General features: G+C 36.6%; 1 long non-coding RNA gene across 4 annotated transcripts in view; it reads right to left on the reverse strand.

Annotated features, from left to right (window-relative positions):
• Window positions 1-16,377, reverse strand: part of LOC111770384 (uncharacterized) — a 76,932-nt gene that overhangs the window by 50,557 nt on the left and 9,998 nt on the right. For all 4 annotated transcript variants that reach the window (XR_011430765.1, XR_011430767.1, XR_002803642.2 and 1 more), the window contains exons 2-3: window positions 14,106-14,325; window positions 13,369-13,485 (exon numbers count right to left, since the gene is read on the reverse strand). This is a non-coding gene — a long non-coding RNA (uncharacterized lncRNA). The remainder of the gene's footprint in view (window positions 1-13,368; window positions 13,486-14,105; window positions 14,326-16,377) is intronic.

Raw genomic sequence — 16,377 nt, forward strand, 5'->3', positions numbered from 1 at the left:
CACACTGAACCAGATGTCTATTAGCATATAGATAATAATATGGAACCAATCTTGCTCTTTGACTTCTAGAGATAAGTGTTGACAGCAAGAAAAATTCAAGTTCTCCAATTACACTATCCAACCAAAATTAATTTAAACTTTCTTAAATTTATGATTTTATAGTGAGGAAAGATAGGACAAAAGCAAGCTTTACCACTTCTTTTAAATGACAGAATTAGACACACAGTTTACATCCTATTAATATTTCTAAATAATTATGTCAGCTGGGGTAGAATAGCATATTGGTTAAATTTTTAGGTTTTAGAGAAAAGTAAAATAACTGAGTGTCTTATATGCTTTTGACCTTGAACAAGTTCTTTACTCTTTCTATGCTATTTCATTATCTGAAAAACAGAGGTGATGATAGTAATATTATTCACATCCCAGAGTTTTTGTGAGAAATAATTGATCCATTCCATCATAATGAACTTAGAATTGCACCTCGCATGAAATGAGCCATCAATAAATATAAACTAATGTAATCTTAAAAATATAATATTTTCTAATGCAAAAGTCAGTTTACTTAAAGTGTCTTAGTATTTCCACTCTTACATTGGCATCTTTACACCATGCAGAGCTGACACTGACTTTTTTTAAAAGAAAATAAATATGATGAAAGTAGTATTTTTGATTGGTCGCTGTGGTTGTAGAAGGATATCCAGTAAAGGAGAGAATGGAATAACAGACAAGGTAGAAGGTTAATAAAATAGTCTAGGTATAGAGAATAAGAGATCAAGATAAGATAATAAAAGATTAAGTGGCCTAAAAATAGTCTGCAGAAGCAAAGCTGTAGAATGTAACCATTGCCTCCTTTGTTTGATCCGAAAATACGAAAGCAAATGTCTCGTTGGCACTCAATCTGAAGCGATAATTTCTCTTTCTCCAAATATATTTTTTTGTCGTTGGAAAAGACCAACGTGACGGAAGTGTTTGATAAGGAAGACAGTTTACTGCTGTTTTGATGGGATCATCATTTTTTCCCCTCATTGCCTTGTTAATATGTTTGCAGTAACAAATCCCCCAAGAAGTCAATGTTTGAAACAGCATTTCAATCTAGGCACTCACATTGAAAAAATATTATGAATACATGTGGCTCACTTACAGTTGATTCTGTCTGGTGAATTCCAAAAAGATTTTACAGTTGCAAACATAACAACAAAAATCAAATTTAAAATAGCTGAGAACATGTTCTGCTTCCAGTTTGGATATCGAAATTTGCAAGATTGTGTGTTCACGCCAAGAAAACAACAATCTGAGTAAGCTATGAAACTACTGTGGTTTTAAAAATGATGAGCAACTTGAGGACCCAAAGCAACCTAAATGGAATAAATTCCAGGAAGTGAGAAGCTTTTCATATGACAGCTTCTTTTATAATGGAGGAACTATGGACGGATCACTCAAGGCCACCATGATGAAGGAAGGCGAAAGAAGCGGAACTTTTAAGGAACTTTCCATAACTGCTCATGCGCTGGCATGACATCAAAATCTCAAAGCCCCAGGCGCAAAGTGAATCTGTACCCACCAGCTCCCTCTTATGTGAGTGTTCACTAAGTGTTCAACGGAAATACACCAAAAGCTGGAACAGGGAAGGAGAGTTGAGAGTTGTCCCATTGTGTTATAGAGATTTTATCCATCAAATGCAAAGCAGTTATTCTCAGAATGCATCTGAGCAGAACAAGAGAGATGAGAAATATCAGTCAGAGAAACTTTCAGGAAAAAAACTATCTGAGAGAGAAGTGAGAATGCTAAGAAAAGGCATTCTAGAAATTCAAGGACTCCTGTCCTCTGAAGTCCAAAGGATCTGAAGGCTGAACAAGATCCCAAACAGATGGAGGCGCTGGACAGCAAGGAGACCATCCCAGTGCCCAAACTTTAGAAATTATTCTGAAAAACAGGGAGCGATCTCCCGCTGTTCTGCAAATTGGTGGTTTGGCTAAGTTTAAACATATACCTGGAATCTCCTCAGTGTTCATTTCCTCGGCCTGGTGAAGGGAAAGTCCTAATTTTACCATTAAAATATCCAAGTGACAGGGAGGACCTCTTTCTGCTTAGGATACAGAAATCTGGCAGGAATTTTGCTGTTGAACTAACAGTGAAAAAAAAGCAAGATAAGATACAAAATAATATATTTTCTTGAACTCATCAGAGAGCTGAAATCATAAGGCAACCAAGGAAACCATTATCATGAGAAAGTTCAAATTATTGTATGAAATATCCTCAACTTTGTACCATAAAATCTCAATTTGCTTGAGACCCACATCGATGTTTTATCCTTTTCCCTCTGAATTTTGAAGTCTTAGCCTTCTTCTGCCATTAACACCAACCAGCTACCATACTATTTCTCTGCTCATTATATGTGAACGATTTCTCAAAACACATATTTGCGCTCAAGGAACAAAAGTGGCATTTAAAGGAAATCAGTCTGTCTGTGGTAGATAAATTACAGAGATGGAAGAAAGGAAAAAAGGCAGAGAGCTAGGGATGGTTCCGGGACCAGAGCCAGGCTCTAGAGAAAGGTAACATATAAAGATTTTTGAGCAAAATTTTCCAATAAACCAGCACAGTTAGCCAGTGTTATTTAGATTATATACATTATAAATATTAGCTCAGTTGATAGAATTACTTAAAGCATCTTTTTCTCATATTCTGAAAATGAACATAACTTTTCTACTTTCATGTACAAAATGTTTTTTGTTCCGATTTCTAACAGCTTAAGAATCTTGCCATTTGAAAAACACAATCTTTAAGTTCTGACATGTATAAAATTTCTTTTATTTAATAGCATACATTTCTAAATTAATTACATCTTACGAAAACATAAAGTTGTTTCAAGTTATCCAAACTGATAAGTTTTACTATTTATTTATCATAAAGAAGGCAACTTAGTCATAATTGCCAAAACCTGGGAGCAACCAATATGTCCTTTAGTAGGTGAATTAATAAATAAACTGTGGTACGTCCGGACAATGGAATATTATTCAGTGCCAAAAAGATATGAGCTATCAAGATATAAAAAAATTTAATTGCATATTACTAACTAAAAAAAGCCAATCAGATGTACTGTTTGATTCCAGCTCTATGGTTCTGGAAAAGGTACAACTATGGAGACAGTAAAAAAGTCAGTGGTTGCCAAGACTTTGGAAAGAGGGAGGGATTACTAGACAGAGCACAGAGGAGTTTTTTAGGGCAGTGAAACTACTCTGTGTGATATTACAACGGTAGATACAAGTAATTATACATTTGTCCAAACCGATAGAATGTGCAACACCACGGGTGAACCATAATGTGAATTATGACTTTGAGTGATTGTGATGTGTCGATGTAGGCTCATCTATTGTAACAAATGTACCACTGTGGTGGGGGATATTGATAATGGAGGAGGCTATGCATGTGTAGGCACAGAGAGTATATGGGAATTCTCTGTACTTTACACTCAATTTTGCTATGAACCTAAAACTGACCTAAAAAATAAAGTCTATTAAAAACAATAATATATAAATTTTAAAAGAGAGAAAATGAGTAAGAAACTCAATAAAGTAGTTTGTGTTTAGATTATGTCACATGTATTGTCCTTTGTTAAAAATAAAAGGCATCTTTATCACCCATCTTCGCTGGGTGGTGGCAAGAAGACCTTATTTCCTTGCTATATGGCTAGCTTCAGAAGGTTACCAGATTGTTTTTATGACATGGCACTTAACTTCCCCCACAGCAAGTGATTTGAGAGAGAGAGCAAGGAGGAAGCAAAAATGTCTTGTATGGCCTAATCTTGGAAAAACACACCATTACTTCTAACATAATCTATTGATCACACAGACCTTGATATGGAATAAGAGCAATCTACACAAGGTTGACAACACAGAGAGGAAAGGGTCACTGGGGGTCATCTTGGATGTGGCTACCACAGCAAATGTCAGATAAAAGTGCATTTTTTACTATGTTTGCTATTCACATGTTTCCAGTTTCTCAAATGTCGAGAAATATCCCTGTTTCTTTTGCACAAAGTCTTTAGTTTTTTTTTCCCCAGCTTTACTGACAAGTAATTGACACACAACACTGTGTAAGTTTAAGGTATACAGCAGAATGACTTAACTTACGTATACTGTGAAATGATGACCACGGTAAGTTTAGTTGACATCCACCATAACATATAAACACACAAAAAGAGGAAAGAAAAATGTTTTTTTTCCTTGTGATAACAATTCTTAGGATTTACTCTCTTAACTTTCAACTATACCACACAGCAGTGTTAACAGTAGTCATCGTGTTGTACATGACGTTCCCAGTACTTATTTATCTTTTAAGTGTAAGTTTGTACCTTTTGACCACCTTCATCCAATTCCTCCATCCTCCTACTCTCCCCTGCCCTGCCCACAAATCTGATCTCTTTTTCTATGAATTTGAAATTGTTTGTGGTTTTGATTGTTTTGTTCGATCCCACATGTAAGTGAGATAATACAGTATTTGTGTTTTTCTGTATGATTGATTTCACTTAGCATAGTGGCCTCAAGGTCCATCCATGTTGTCACAAACGGCAAGATTTCCTTCGTTTCATGGCTTAATAATATTCCTGTGTGTGTGTATATATATATATCACCATGAGATTTCACCTCACACCTGTTAGAAAGGCTATCATTAAAAAGATGAGAGACAACCAATGCTGGTGATGATGTGGAGAAACAGCCACCATGGAAAACAGTATGGAGGTTCCTCAAATAATCAAAAATAGAACTACCCGATGATCCAGCAATTCCACTTTTTGGAATAAATCTGAAGGAAACAAATACAGTATGTCAAAGAGATATCTGTACCCCTATGTTCATTGCGGCATTATTTACAACAGCCAGTACGTGGAAACAATCTAAGAGAGCATGAACGGACTTAGATTTTTTTAATTGAGATAATGTGAAGACGAGTCATCTTGAAAGAACTTCAAATTTTATTTTTTCAATTGTATAATAATGCAAAGTCTCATAGTTGCCTTTAAATTTTGAATTCTGTTTCTCAAAAATTGACAATATATTGCCTTGAAAATCCTGTAAAATCTGTTGATGAAGCTTCTGCTACTGTAAAGGATTCTTTATTTTATCTAACGTTTTCTACATTTAGAATAATTGCAGATACTTACTAATACATCTTATGAAGGTATTTCAATGTTTTCTTTTTAAACCCACAGAAGAAACTAAGTTTTCAGATTAAGAAAGAATTCCTACAGTGTTAATCCACATTAATGATGCACTGTTTACTGATAAGTATTGTTAGTGAATGTTAATGTTATTAAGTTTATGGTGAGATTTTGGCTTAATTATGTAACTTGACGAAGGGGTCTGAAAGGACACTAAACAAAATTTCTAGTTAAGACAGTTTAAATTTCTGCATTTGAAAACAAATATTTTGTAATACGTAATTAATGATTGTATATGTACTACTTGAAGTCCCTAAAATTGATATCCAAAAGAATAGTTTCACTGGTTTGGAACCCTGGGCACGGACACGGCACCACCAATCAGGTCATGCTGAGGTGGCGTCCCACATAACACAACTAGAAGGACACACAACTAGAATATACAACTGTGTGCTGTGGGGCTTTGAGGAGGAGAAAAGAAAAAAGAAGATTGGCAACAGTTGCTAGCTCAGGTGCCAATCTTTAAAAAGAAAAAAAAAAACACAGGGAAAATAGTTATGCAATGGATTGTTGCTTATCTGTGGATTTATTTATACAAAAAACAAAATCAAAGACCTGCACCACATTCATAGAAGAAAGTATAGTCCTCACATTTGTTATTATAATCCATAGAATTTTTTAAAAACTTCAATGTTGCAAATTTAGGCCCTTAGTTGTTTTTCTTTTTTTTCCCCCTCAAAGGTAAAGACAAATAATGTAATCCATGTCTGCCTAGGATTGTTAACAGATGTTGATTAAAATATAAGAGTAATAACTCCAGTGGATGTTAATGTGTGTATTAGTTTCCTATTGCTGATGTAACAAAATCCACAAATTTGGTGCCATTTCTTTCTTATGTGGTCTTCTCCAAGAATATAACAGCAGTGTGCTGAAGATTTGGGACAAGGCTGGAGGGCTAAGAGAGATATCATGGAGGCAAATAAGGCCTTTGCTGAGTGTATAATAGCTTCTCAACCAAGGCTGAGGAAGAAAGGATAGTGCTGAGAGACAATCCTAGATCTAGAAAGCCGAGAAGAGGACTGGAGAGAAAAATTTCACTACTGTCCGAAATCTAGGTACTGGGCAGCACTTTCTCAGTTTAATAAAAAGATTATCTGGATCCTGATTTAAAAACACTTGAAAGCAGTGGTGAACTGGGTCTAACTAAAACTCAAACAGACCTCAAAAACAGCTCAACGCTAAAGTAGATTGGACACAGCACTCTTTACCCTAATGGCATGACAAATATGGGGACATAAACTTTTTGATTTAAATATTGCTCATTTACGGGGCAGGCCCCATGGCCAAGTGGTTAAGTTTCCGTGCTCCGCTGCGGCGGCCCAGGGTTTCACCAGTTCAGATCCTGGGCATGAACATGGCACAGCTTGTCAGGCCACTTTGAGGCAGCATCCCACATGCCACAGCTAGGAGGACCCGCAACTAAGATATACAACTATGTACGGGGGAGATCTGGGGAGAAAACGCAGAAAAAAAAAGAAAAAAGAGAGAGAAGATTGGCAACAGTGGTTAGCTCAGGTGCCAATCTTTAAAAAGAAAATATTGCTCATTTCAATCTCTATGTTCTATTATACAAAATGGCTGTCATCCAACAAAAATAGGATGACTGGAAAGAAGTAGGAATAAATGAACCATAGCCAAAAGGAAAACAGTTAATAGCAACAGGCACTTTGAAGACCATATGTTGGAATTAACAGCTAAGACTTTAGAATAAATAATATAAGTAGACTAAATAATGTAGAGGAATAGAGGAAATTCATTCATGAAGAGACAGAATTTTAGCAGAAAGCTAGAAACTCCAAACAAGCATCACACAGAAATCACATATACAGTTATAAAATACGTTATCAGAAATAAAATAATTTGACATCTGAATATAGTAGGAGAAAGAGTAAGCGATCTTGAAAACAGGATTATAAATATCATCCAAACAGAAAAGTAATTTGAAAATAAAAATTATACAGATCCAAGAACTGCGGGACAATATCAAGTATTTGAACCTACTTAATGCATTTCTAGAAATACAGTAAAATGAGAATGAAGAAACATTTGAGAAGATAATGATAAAGACTGTTCTAAATTGAAGGACATCTATTCATAGTTCCTAGGAGTTTGACACACATCAAGTGAGATAAAAATGAATAAAGTGTACCTAGACATATCACAGACAAACTTCTAAAAGACGAAGATAAAGAGAGAATCTTAAAAACTGATGGTGGAAGGGCATATTAAATTCAGAAAACAACAATAAAAATGCTCACTGACATCTGATCTCAAATAATGGAAGCTGGAGGCAATGGAATCATACCTTCAAAGGGATAAAAAGAAAAAAAGTGTAGAATTCTATAACATGGAAGCATATCCCTGAAAAATAATGACAAATTAAATATATTTACCAGATAAGAAAAAGTTCAGAGGATTCATCTTTAGCAGATCCACATTGTAAGAAAGGCAATATACATTTCCAATTATACAAAGATTGGCAAAAAAATCATAATTGGAGATACATAGGGACATGATATAACCATAAATATATGCAGAAAGCGATTATAGCAAAAAACAGGAAAAAATGAGTGGCTCACCATTTGGAAAGAGAACAAATGAACTTGGAGACCTTGGCATCCTGGCAATGCCATTTCTAGACTGTGAGCTGTGAAATAGGCATCTAACTTATAATAATTCATTAATATGTATGTTAAACTCATGTATATTTCTATACCATGGGGGCAAACAAGGTGCTCACTGAGTGTACATAGCTCCTCAACCAAAGCTGAGCAAGAAGGCACAGTGATGAGAGACATCCCTAGGCCTAAAAAGCTGAAGGTAGGTCTGGAGAGAAACACCTCACCAGTGTATGTGTTATGATTCACAACAAAATGAACATTTTATTTTTTAAGTGCCTTAAAAGGCCCACTATTTATGAAAAAATATTAAACCTAATTTATCAGGTTATCTAAGTTGTGTACTTTATTTCAAAGCAATTAAAGTAGCATAATAAAAATCAGAGAAAATGCTAAGAATTGTATATTTGCGTGATTTTTTGTTTTATTTTGGTTTCTTTATTTTAGCTTTTCACTGATAAAGATACAACGGAAAAACGCCATTGACATGGCAGTGTGAACACAGATGTCATAGTCTCCCCAGAAATTTTAAAACCTAGCTAATGTAATGTTAAAAATGGTGTGTTATTTGGATCTGTATGGTTTGCTTCAGAATTTCATATACATATCATGATGCTTCAAGAATTTCTGAAAAAGGTTACTTTAGAAAGGACCAGGCAGAATGTGTAAGACAGGTTGGCAAGAGTGCTCTTCTCTTCTAAGTTAGAAGGTACAATCTGCAGGCAAAAGGTGAATGGTGCAGCAGATGTGTCACACATCATTTGGAATCAATTTCACATGCACTGACGCCCAGCATTCGGAAGCAGTAACACTGTGGGATTACAAAATTCACGTCCAGTGCCAGTAGCTATAGCTAGGAGAAACACAACGGAAGAGTTATGCCCTTAATCCAGCAGGTAGCATCGCCTGAAATGAGGTTGTACACTGCCAGAAAGCTGGATATTTTGAGGATTTTCCCAGCAAAGGCAGTTTTACCAAACAAAGAGAAAGGAAAGTTTTCAGGGAAAAAATCAATTGCTTAGACTGCTCACAGCCTACTCATTTCCCTCAAATTCACACTCTGAGTAAAGATTGTGAAGCAATATTATGATAAAACCACTTTTTGACCATTTCCATTCCAAACCCAGAGTGCTATAAAAAGTGTAATTCTATAACATTTTGATAACTATTTCTTTATTTATTTAAGGAAGATTAGCCCTGAGCTAACATCTGCTGCCAAGCCTCCTCTTTTTTGCTGAGGAAGACTGGCCCTGAGCTAACATCCGTGCCCATCTTCCTCCACTTTATATGTGGGACGCCTGCCACAGCATGGCTTGCCAAGTGGTACCATGCCCGAACCGGTGAACCTGGGGCTGCCAAAGCAGAAAGTGCGCACTTAACTGCTGCACCACGGGATTGTTATAGGAATTCCTGTTTTTTTAGAATTTTTTCACCATTTTTACACATTTTTCTTTCTAGATTAAGTTTAGAATAAACTTTTAAAATTCCGTTTAAGAAAGGACTGAATTATATTTATAGTTCAATTAGGAGTAGAGCTATTATTTTTTAAATAGTAAGATTTCCTAGAGAAAAATGTATGTCTTGCCATAGTATTGGAGACAGGTATCTGAGAAGTCAAACAGATAAAAAAAATTATGAAAAAAATCATGGACTAACATATCTAACTGTTCACTTAACATCTGCGCCTAAATGTCAAAAAGACATCATTGCAGTAAATATTGAAATTGGAACTCCGTCCTCAAGCTTCTTCCTATGCCAACATTTCTCATGAGCATATGGCACTTCCACTTTTCAACAGTTTACTGTCCTTTTTTAATGTCCTTAAAGTCACCCTTGATTTTTTCCTTTCCACATCACTGCTAACATTTAATGACCAGTGCCTTTGAAAGGTCTTGACATATATCAATTACTCAATAAATATTTGTTGAAGGAATAAATGAATAAAACCATCCAAAATTCCTATAGCTTTCCCTCAAGATTTACCCCAAATTCATCCACTTTATTTCAGATTCATTGTCTCCATAAAGTCCATTTGTATTCATAATACAGATTCTGTCATTACACTGCTTAAAACACCCCATAGTATCCCTTTTATATTTTATTTATTAGCTTTCTATCTTGTTAGCTTCTTTTAAAATAAATAATGCAATCGGATAAGTCAAAATTAAAAGTTAAAAATGCTAAATAATGAATATTTATTCTTATCACATTTCCACCCAATTTTTTGTCCCCATGTCCTCATGGATTCTTATCAATCTGTCCACAGTTGCCTTATGTATGTAATAAACTAGTATAGAGATTCTGATTCCCCCTTATTTTCTAACAAAGATAATAATTGTATACATAGTTGGTCACTACTTTTTCTTTCACTTAAGAATCTATGTAGAGGCCAGGCTAGTGTCCTAGTGGTTAAATTCTGTGGCCTGGGATTTGCAGGTTTGGATCCTGGGCGTGGACCTAGCACTACTTGTCCAGCCACACTGCAGCGGTATCCCACATAAAATAGAGGCAGATGGGCACAGATGTTAGCTCAGGGCTAATCTTCCTCAATCAAAAAGGAAGATTGGCAACAAATGCAAGGTCAGGGTCAATCTTCTTCACACACACAAATATATGTATATATATATATATGTAAAAAGTAGTTTTATTTCAGGGCATAAGGACATTCACATATATGGTTTTGCTTTCCATATGTGTTATATCAATTTGTCCTCCTACTAACAAAATATAGACTGTGCTTTCCTTCAAGCCTCTTGAAAATGTATTTCCATTTAATTTTTTTTTCAAATTAATTTTGACTGTGCTTGAGTCAGTTTTCTTATTTCTATTCTCCAAGTCACTACTGTAGTTCCTTTGATGGATTCTCCCTGGTCATCACTTCTAATTTCATCTTCATTTGTCTGCTGGCTTTATTTTTGCTTTTAATTTTTACCTAGGTCTTGCAAGTTCATGATTTAGTCTTCATTATTTTTTCATTATTTCTTCCCTGACATTTTACACTTCTACCAACCCTGGACTTCCTAGTTTTATCAAAAAACATTGCAGAATAGAATTCTTCAGTTCATGGTAAGAGCATTAAATTCTAGATAGGCACTTTTCCGACACTGGAATCCTTTTGCGCTGAGGCCCCTTGATACTCTCTACTCCCTGTGCCTCCTTTCTCCGTCTCTATGGGAACATAGTCTACCTGTCTTAACCCACTGAAGTTATATATCCGGCTATTGGAAATAAGAGATACAGTGTTTATCACCCAGGAAGACTCCTTTATCTCTGAGAAATATAGTTTTGCAGTCCATCCTGGGATCCACCGCCTCTGGCCAACTAAACAACCTCCACACTCAATCTTGTGTAACATCTGCACAGATTAGATTGATTTTAATAACCTTTACACTCTAGACTCTGTAAATCACATCAGACTCCAAGGTTCAGTGATCATGGAGAATGTGATTCTTTTTATTTTTCTCATTACTTTACATGATTTCTAGAAGAAGAAGAGAAAGATGACAATCTACACAACTAACTATGTCATACCAAAAGTCCCTAATATACATTATATCACTTAGCTATCCTTGTAGCTATATTCTCCTTTTTTGTTATTTATTTTTTCTTTTTTAGGAAGATTAACCCTCAGCTAATATCTGCCCCCAATCCTTCTCTTTTTGCTGAGGAAAACTGGCCCAGAGCTAACATCTGTGCCCATCTTCCTCTACTTTATGTGTGGGACACCTGCCACAGCATGGCTTGACAAGTGGTGCATAGGTCTGCATCCAGGATCCGAACCAGTGAACCCTGGGCCACCAAAGCAAAACGTGCAAACTTAAGCTGTACCACCGGGCCGGCCCTCTACCTGTAGATATATTCTGTCAACCACCTCTGAGGCACACACAGGTATTGAGAGTCATAATAGGCATCCATGACAAGTTTATATTTTTTAACTGAATTCCTTTCAGTGCTTTGCTGTTTAAAATAATATTTTCTGTTGTCTTTCAGTTAATAGATTTTATTATATTTATTCAATGTCTTTCCATTCTGTGACTTTGTCAGAAAAGGCTTAGAAGTTTTATCAAATGCATTTTCAGCATCTATTGATGTGAGCATATGGGAACTCTTTTACTTTGTTGCTGAAATGAACTATATTGGTAGATTTCTTGCATTCTTGGAATCAACACTAATTTGTCATAATGCATTTTGATTTTGATACATTGTAATATTATAGCAAAGATCCTGAGAAAAGAGTATTGTATATAAATCTTGCCTCCTGTTGTGTCAGTTTGGGACGTCTGAGAAGTAGTCACCAAGACAGGCTTATATAGGCACAAGATTTATTGACAGAAACGCCCTGTGAAGGAGAAAGGGAAGGGCGTAGGAGTAGGCAGGAAAACCTTCAGACCACAAGGCGGGTCTGACATTTGTGAACACGTAGAAAGAATCTCTGACAGCAGAGTAGTTCTAGGAAAGCTTTGCAGAGGCCGACTGGGAATATCAAGTGGAATTTGCCCATTAGAGAAGATCTATTTCCCAAATGAGTGGGCCTGCACTAGTTCCCTAGCCATGCTCATTCATTACCTGGGAGCAGGCTGGAGGAGCAGGCTGAATGGGGAAGAGTGGCCAGCAGGAAGGTGGTGGTGGAATCAGAAGGGCAGCATCTGGGGCTGTCAGTTAACTTTGCTCCCTGAGGCAGGAGATTGAGCAATGAGTTTTCATGAGTGTCACACCCGTCATCCCCACAATCTTCTTTCTACCTTTCCTAAGGCATGTGGCTTTGGGCCTAGCAGGCAGTTGGGTTGAAATAAACCTCTTGGTGAGCTTTAATGAGGAGGGTTGTGAGAGGTTTTCTTTCCTAGAGGATACGTGACAGCGTGGAGACAAGCACCACAAAGCGTCAGAGTCACAGACGGTGCCCATCCTCGGGGAGAGTTTGATAGGTAGAACTCTGTAAACTTACATTTGTGAAGTTGTCATCGGACCCATGGGATCGTTCTTGCCCATGTTTTTAAGTAAGCACAGTAAATGTTAGATGCAATATTTGCCTCTTGAGAATTTGCAATATGCTTCATCCAATTAATATAATGAAAACTACAGTAGGCAACAAGGATTCTTTTCTAATTTTTAAACTCAATACCTCACAACCTTATTACTCCAAGCAATTACTCTGTAACAATCCCCACTGGAAAGGGCTGGGCAATAATATTGGTAAATGCTGCCATTTACTGGGCTTTCTTTCTATTCTTTATAGCTTTTATGTCAGATTTCCTCCAGCAGCTTCGAACTTCCAACTTTAATACCTCTCCTTTCACTCAGGAAGAATATCTCACATTCTACTTCGGAGTGAAAATAAATCTGTTAAATATGAACCCTGACATAGCTATATCTTCTCCTAAACTATTTCCTTTCCCCTCTCTCTTATTGTTACAGTTGTCTTTAATAAACAGAATTATGCTTTTTCTTAAAAAATACAATAAATAACATTTCTCCCATCATGTCAGGGACTGTATTCTGTAGTTTAATCATATTCCATCATAACGTTACCTTTTCTTACCGGTTCCTCTTCAGTTACACTTAACTGTATTCATTTACCTCAGATCTTTAAGATTCTGTTTCAACCTGAAGATTCTTTAGCTAGTCAGCAAATAGTTCTTGAGCTCTCTGATGTGTTCCGTAGACACATATGTAAATAAAAGAGAGATGGTTTTTGTCTTCATGGAATGTACCATGGAGTGGAAAAAAGTAGACACTAAAATTTAATTAAAATTTGTAAATTGTCTCTATGCAAGTTCTAATATCTAATAGGGAGAAATTCATGATGTTATAGGAACACATTCAGAGAAAAATCGTTTGTCTTAGTGTACAGATAGTCTTCTATGAGGAAGTGCATTAATTGTTAATTAAGCTTGTATCAATGTAGGTGTTCAAATGTTAAGTGGACTCTGGAACTCCACCAGTTTATACACCTGGAATACCATTGTTTATATACCTGGAAGAAGGATATGTGTTGAACTGGAACCTGAGAACTCAGGAATAAACTTTGTGTTTCCAGCACCGTACGTTCTTTGTCTCCAAGTCGCTCGCCACTACCAGCATTAAGACAAAGTGGCTTGCCACAGGGAAACTCAAAGTCAGCCTGTGGTGGAGGTCTCACAATGAGCGGATGCACAGGTTCCTTCTAGCTACATGGACTGTGTTAATATTGGAACTCTCTGCCTCCCCCAACCCCCAGAGCCTTCCAAATTCAGGTGCAAACATAAATGCAATTACAAAACAATTACCAAACAATGCTGACAGGCTGATACATCCTGTTCCAAAACAACTCACAGACCCGTAGTTACAGGGCATCATTTCAGTTGGGCTTCAAAGATAATGATGAGGAAGATAATCACGATGCTGCAAATGCCAGTAAACATCTAGGTCAGGCACGTGTGTACTACGCCAATGACACAGATGGAAAATGCTGCAGAAAATGAGGAGGCTGACTCGTGGTGGAGGAAGCTGAGGAACAGAGAAAAAAGCAACTGTTTAAAGGAGCACATTCTTCGGTTCTTTGAAACTCCTTTAGAAAGATGTGCTGATACACTGCGGTACCTGAAGGCCACATTTAGCACTTGCTGAAACTTCTTAAGCAATAAATTATTGCCCTAATAACCTTCAAGTAGAAATTGTGCAAATAGAAGTCAAATATTCTAAAAAAGTTAATAATCCTAAAAGGGAGAACTGGACTCTGTCCAGCTCTGTTTGGAAAGAGGTATTACATGATCTACGCAACTTATGAGTCTAGAAGAGATGAATGAAAATAAAACAAAATGATTAGAAGGCAATCTCCAAGGAGATGCGAGGTTGAGGAAAAACAAAAATGTGAAGGAAAAGGCCACCTAGAATGTGTTCTTTATTGTTTGTTGACCGTTTTAAGGATGTTAATATGCTCAAATACACCATTCAGAAGCGTGAATAATCTATTCCAAAACTTTTGAAAGATGTCCAGCATCTCAGATATTGCCAAGCTTGAGTCTTACAATAGAATTTCCCTTTGAACTTACTGAGTTATTCCCCAAACGAAGTGTTAATGAAAACATAGAAAATGAGGTCGATTCAGATAATTCTTCTTTTTCCTAAAGATTGACACGACCTAACAGCTGTTGCCAATCTTCTTTTTTTTTTCTGATTTTTCACCCTAAATCCCCCCAGTACATAGTCATATATTTTTAGATGTGGGTCCTTCTAGTTGTGGCATGTGGGACGCCGCCTCAGCATGGCCTAATGAGTGGTGCCATGTCCCAGCCCAGGATCCAAACTCAAGAAACCCTGGCTGCTGAAGTGGAACAAGTGAACTTAACTACTTGGCGCTGGGCCAGACTCAGATAATTCTAATCCTTACCTTTCGCATGGACTGGAAATGATAAACAGCCTGAGGACAGAAGGTGGGCAGGTAAATTGACAGCAAAGAAAGATTGACACTACACAAGTCATTAAGCAATGGAAACAGTAAGTAGAACACTCTTGAACTGCTTTTGTGTTCCAGAAACTCCTGAGACTGGAATGCTACTATATGCTTCTTTCAGTGCTAAAATTGTTGATGACTAAGAATTGAATATTTTGGGGCCTGCCCGGAGGCCAAGTGGTTAAGCTTGCACACTCCGCTTGGTGGCCCAGGGTTTCGCTGGTTCAGATCCAGGGCTCAGACACCGCATCACTCGTCAGGCCACACTGAGGCGACATCCCACATGCCACAACCAGAAGGATCCAGAACTAATATATACAACGATATAGTGTGGGCTTTGGGGAGAAAACAAAAAAAGAAGATTGGCAACCATTGTTAGCTCAGGTGCCAATCTTTAAAAAAAAATTGAAGCATTTTTTCAATAAGAATCTAGTTTCATCATTCGTGTTCTACTTCAAGAAAGAAGGCATTTCATAAGATGACAATAACTGTGGTGAACAGATTCAAGTTGACAATGATGAAGTGGAATGATGAAGTGTGGAAGAGGATGATGCTACAGCAGAAGATTAACAATGTCAGTATCTGGCAGAGTATAAGCTGCAGCGACTGGCTGTATATAGAGTAGAAAATAATCTGCAGTGCAAAGACCTAGACACAAATATTCGTTACTCACAGTCTTATGTTGTTTAATTTGCTAGGTTTTGAAAAATGATATTGTGTAAATATTTTAAAAATCAATTCATTGTATTGAGAATTTTATAGTAAAATTTTATATGAGATATATAAGATACAGTAAATTATCAAATGTGTATTCCTTCGCTACTGTAGACTTGGGGTCTTGTGAACTACTTTATGTAGCTGCTGTGAAGTCTATCAGAACTGTAACTGAGAGACATAGGTGTTTAGAAAATTTTCTTAAAAGAGCAATTAAGGTAATTTTCAAGTCCGCCTACATGAGCAATCCTTTTGTTGCTTTATAGTAGAAATGTCATTCCTTGTATTAACTGAAAATGCTTTTTAAATTTTTACCTCCACATATTAGTAAAGAGTTAAAAATATCCCCAGATCTATACTTGATGATAAATTATAATTTTGTTTGATTTTTT

Source organism: Equus caballus, chromosome 2 (genome assembly GCF_041296265.1).
Source record: "Equus caballus isolate H_3958 breed thoroughbred chromosome 2, TB-T2T, whole genome shotgun sequence".
NCBI classification, from domain to species: Eukaryota; Metazoa; Chordata; class Mammalia; order Perissodactyla; family Equidae; genus Equus; species Equus caballus.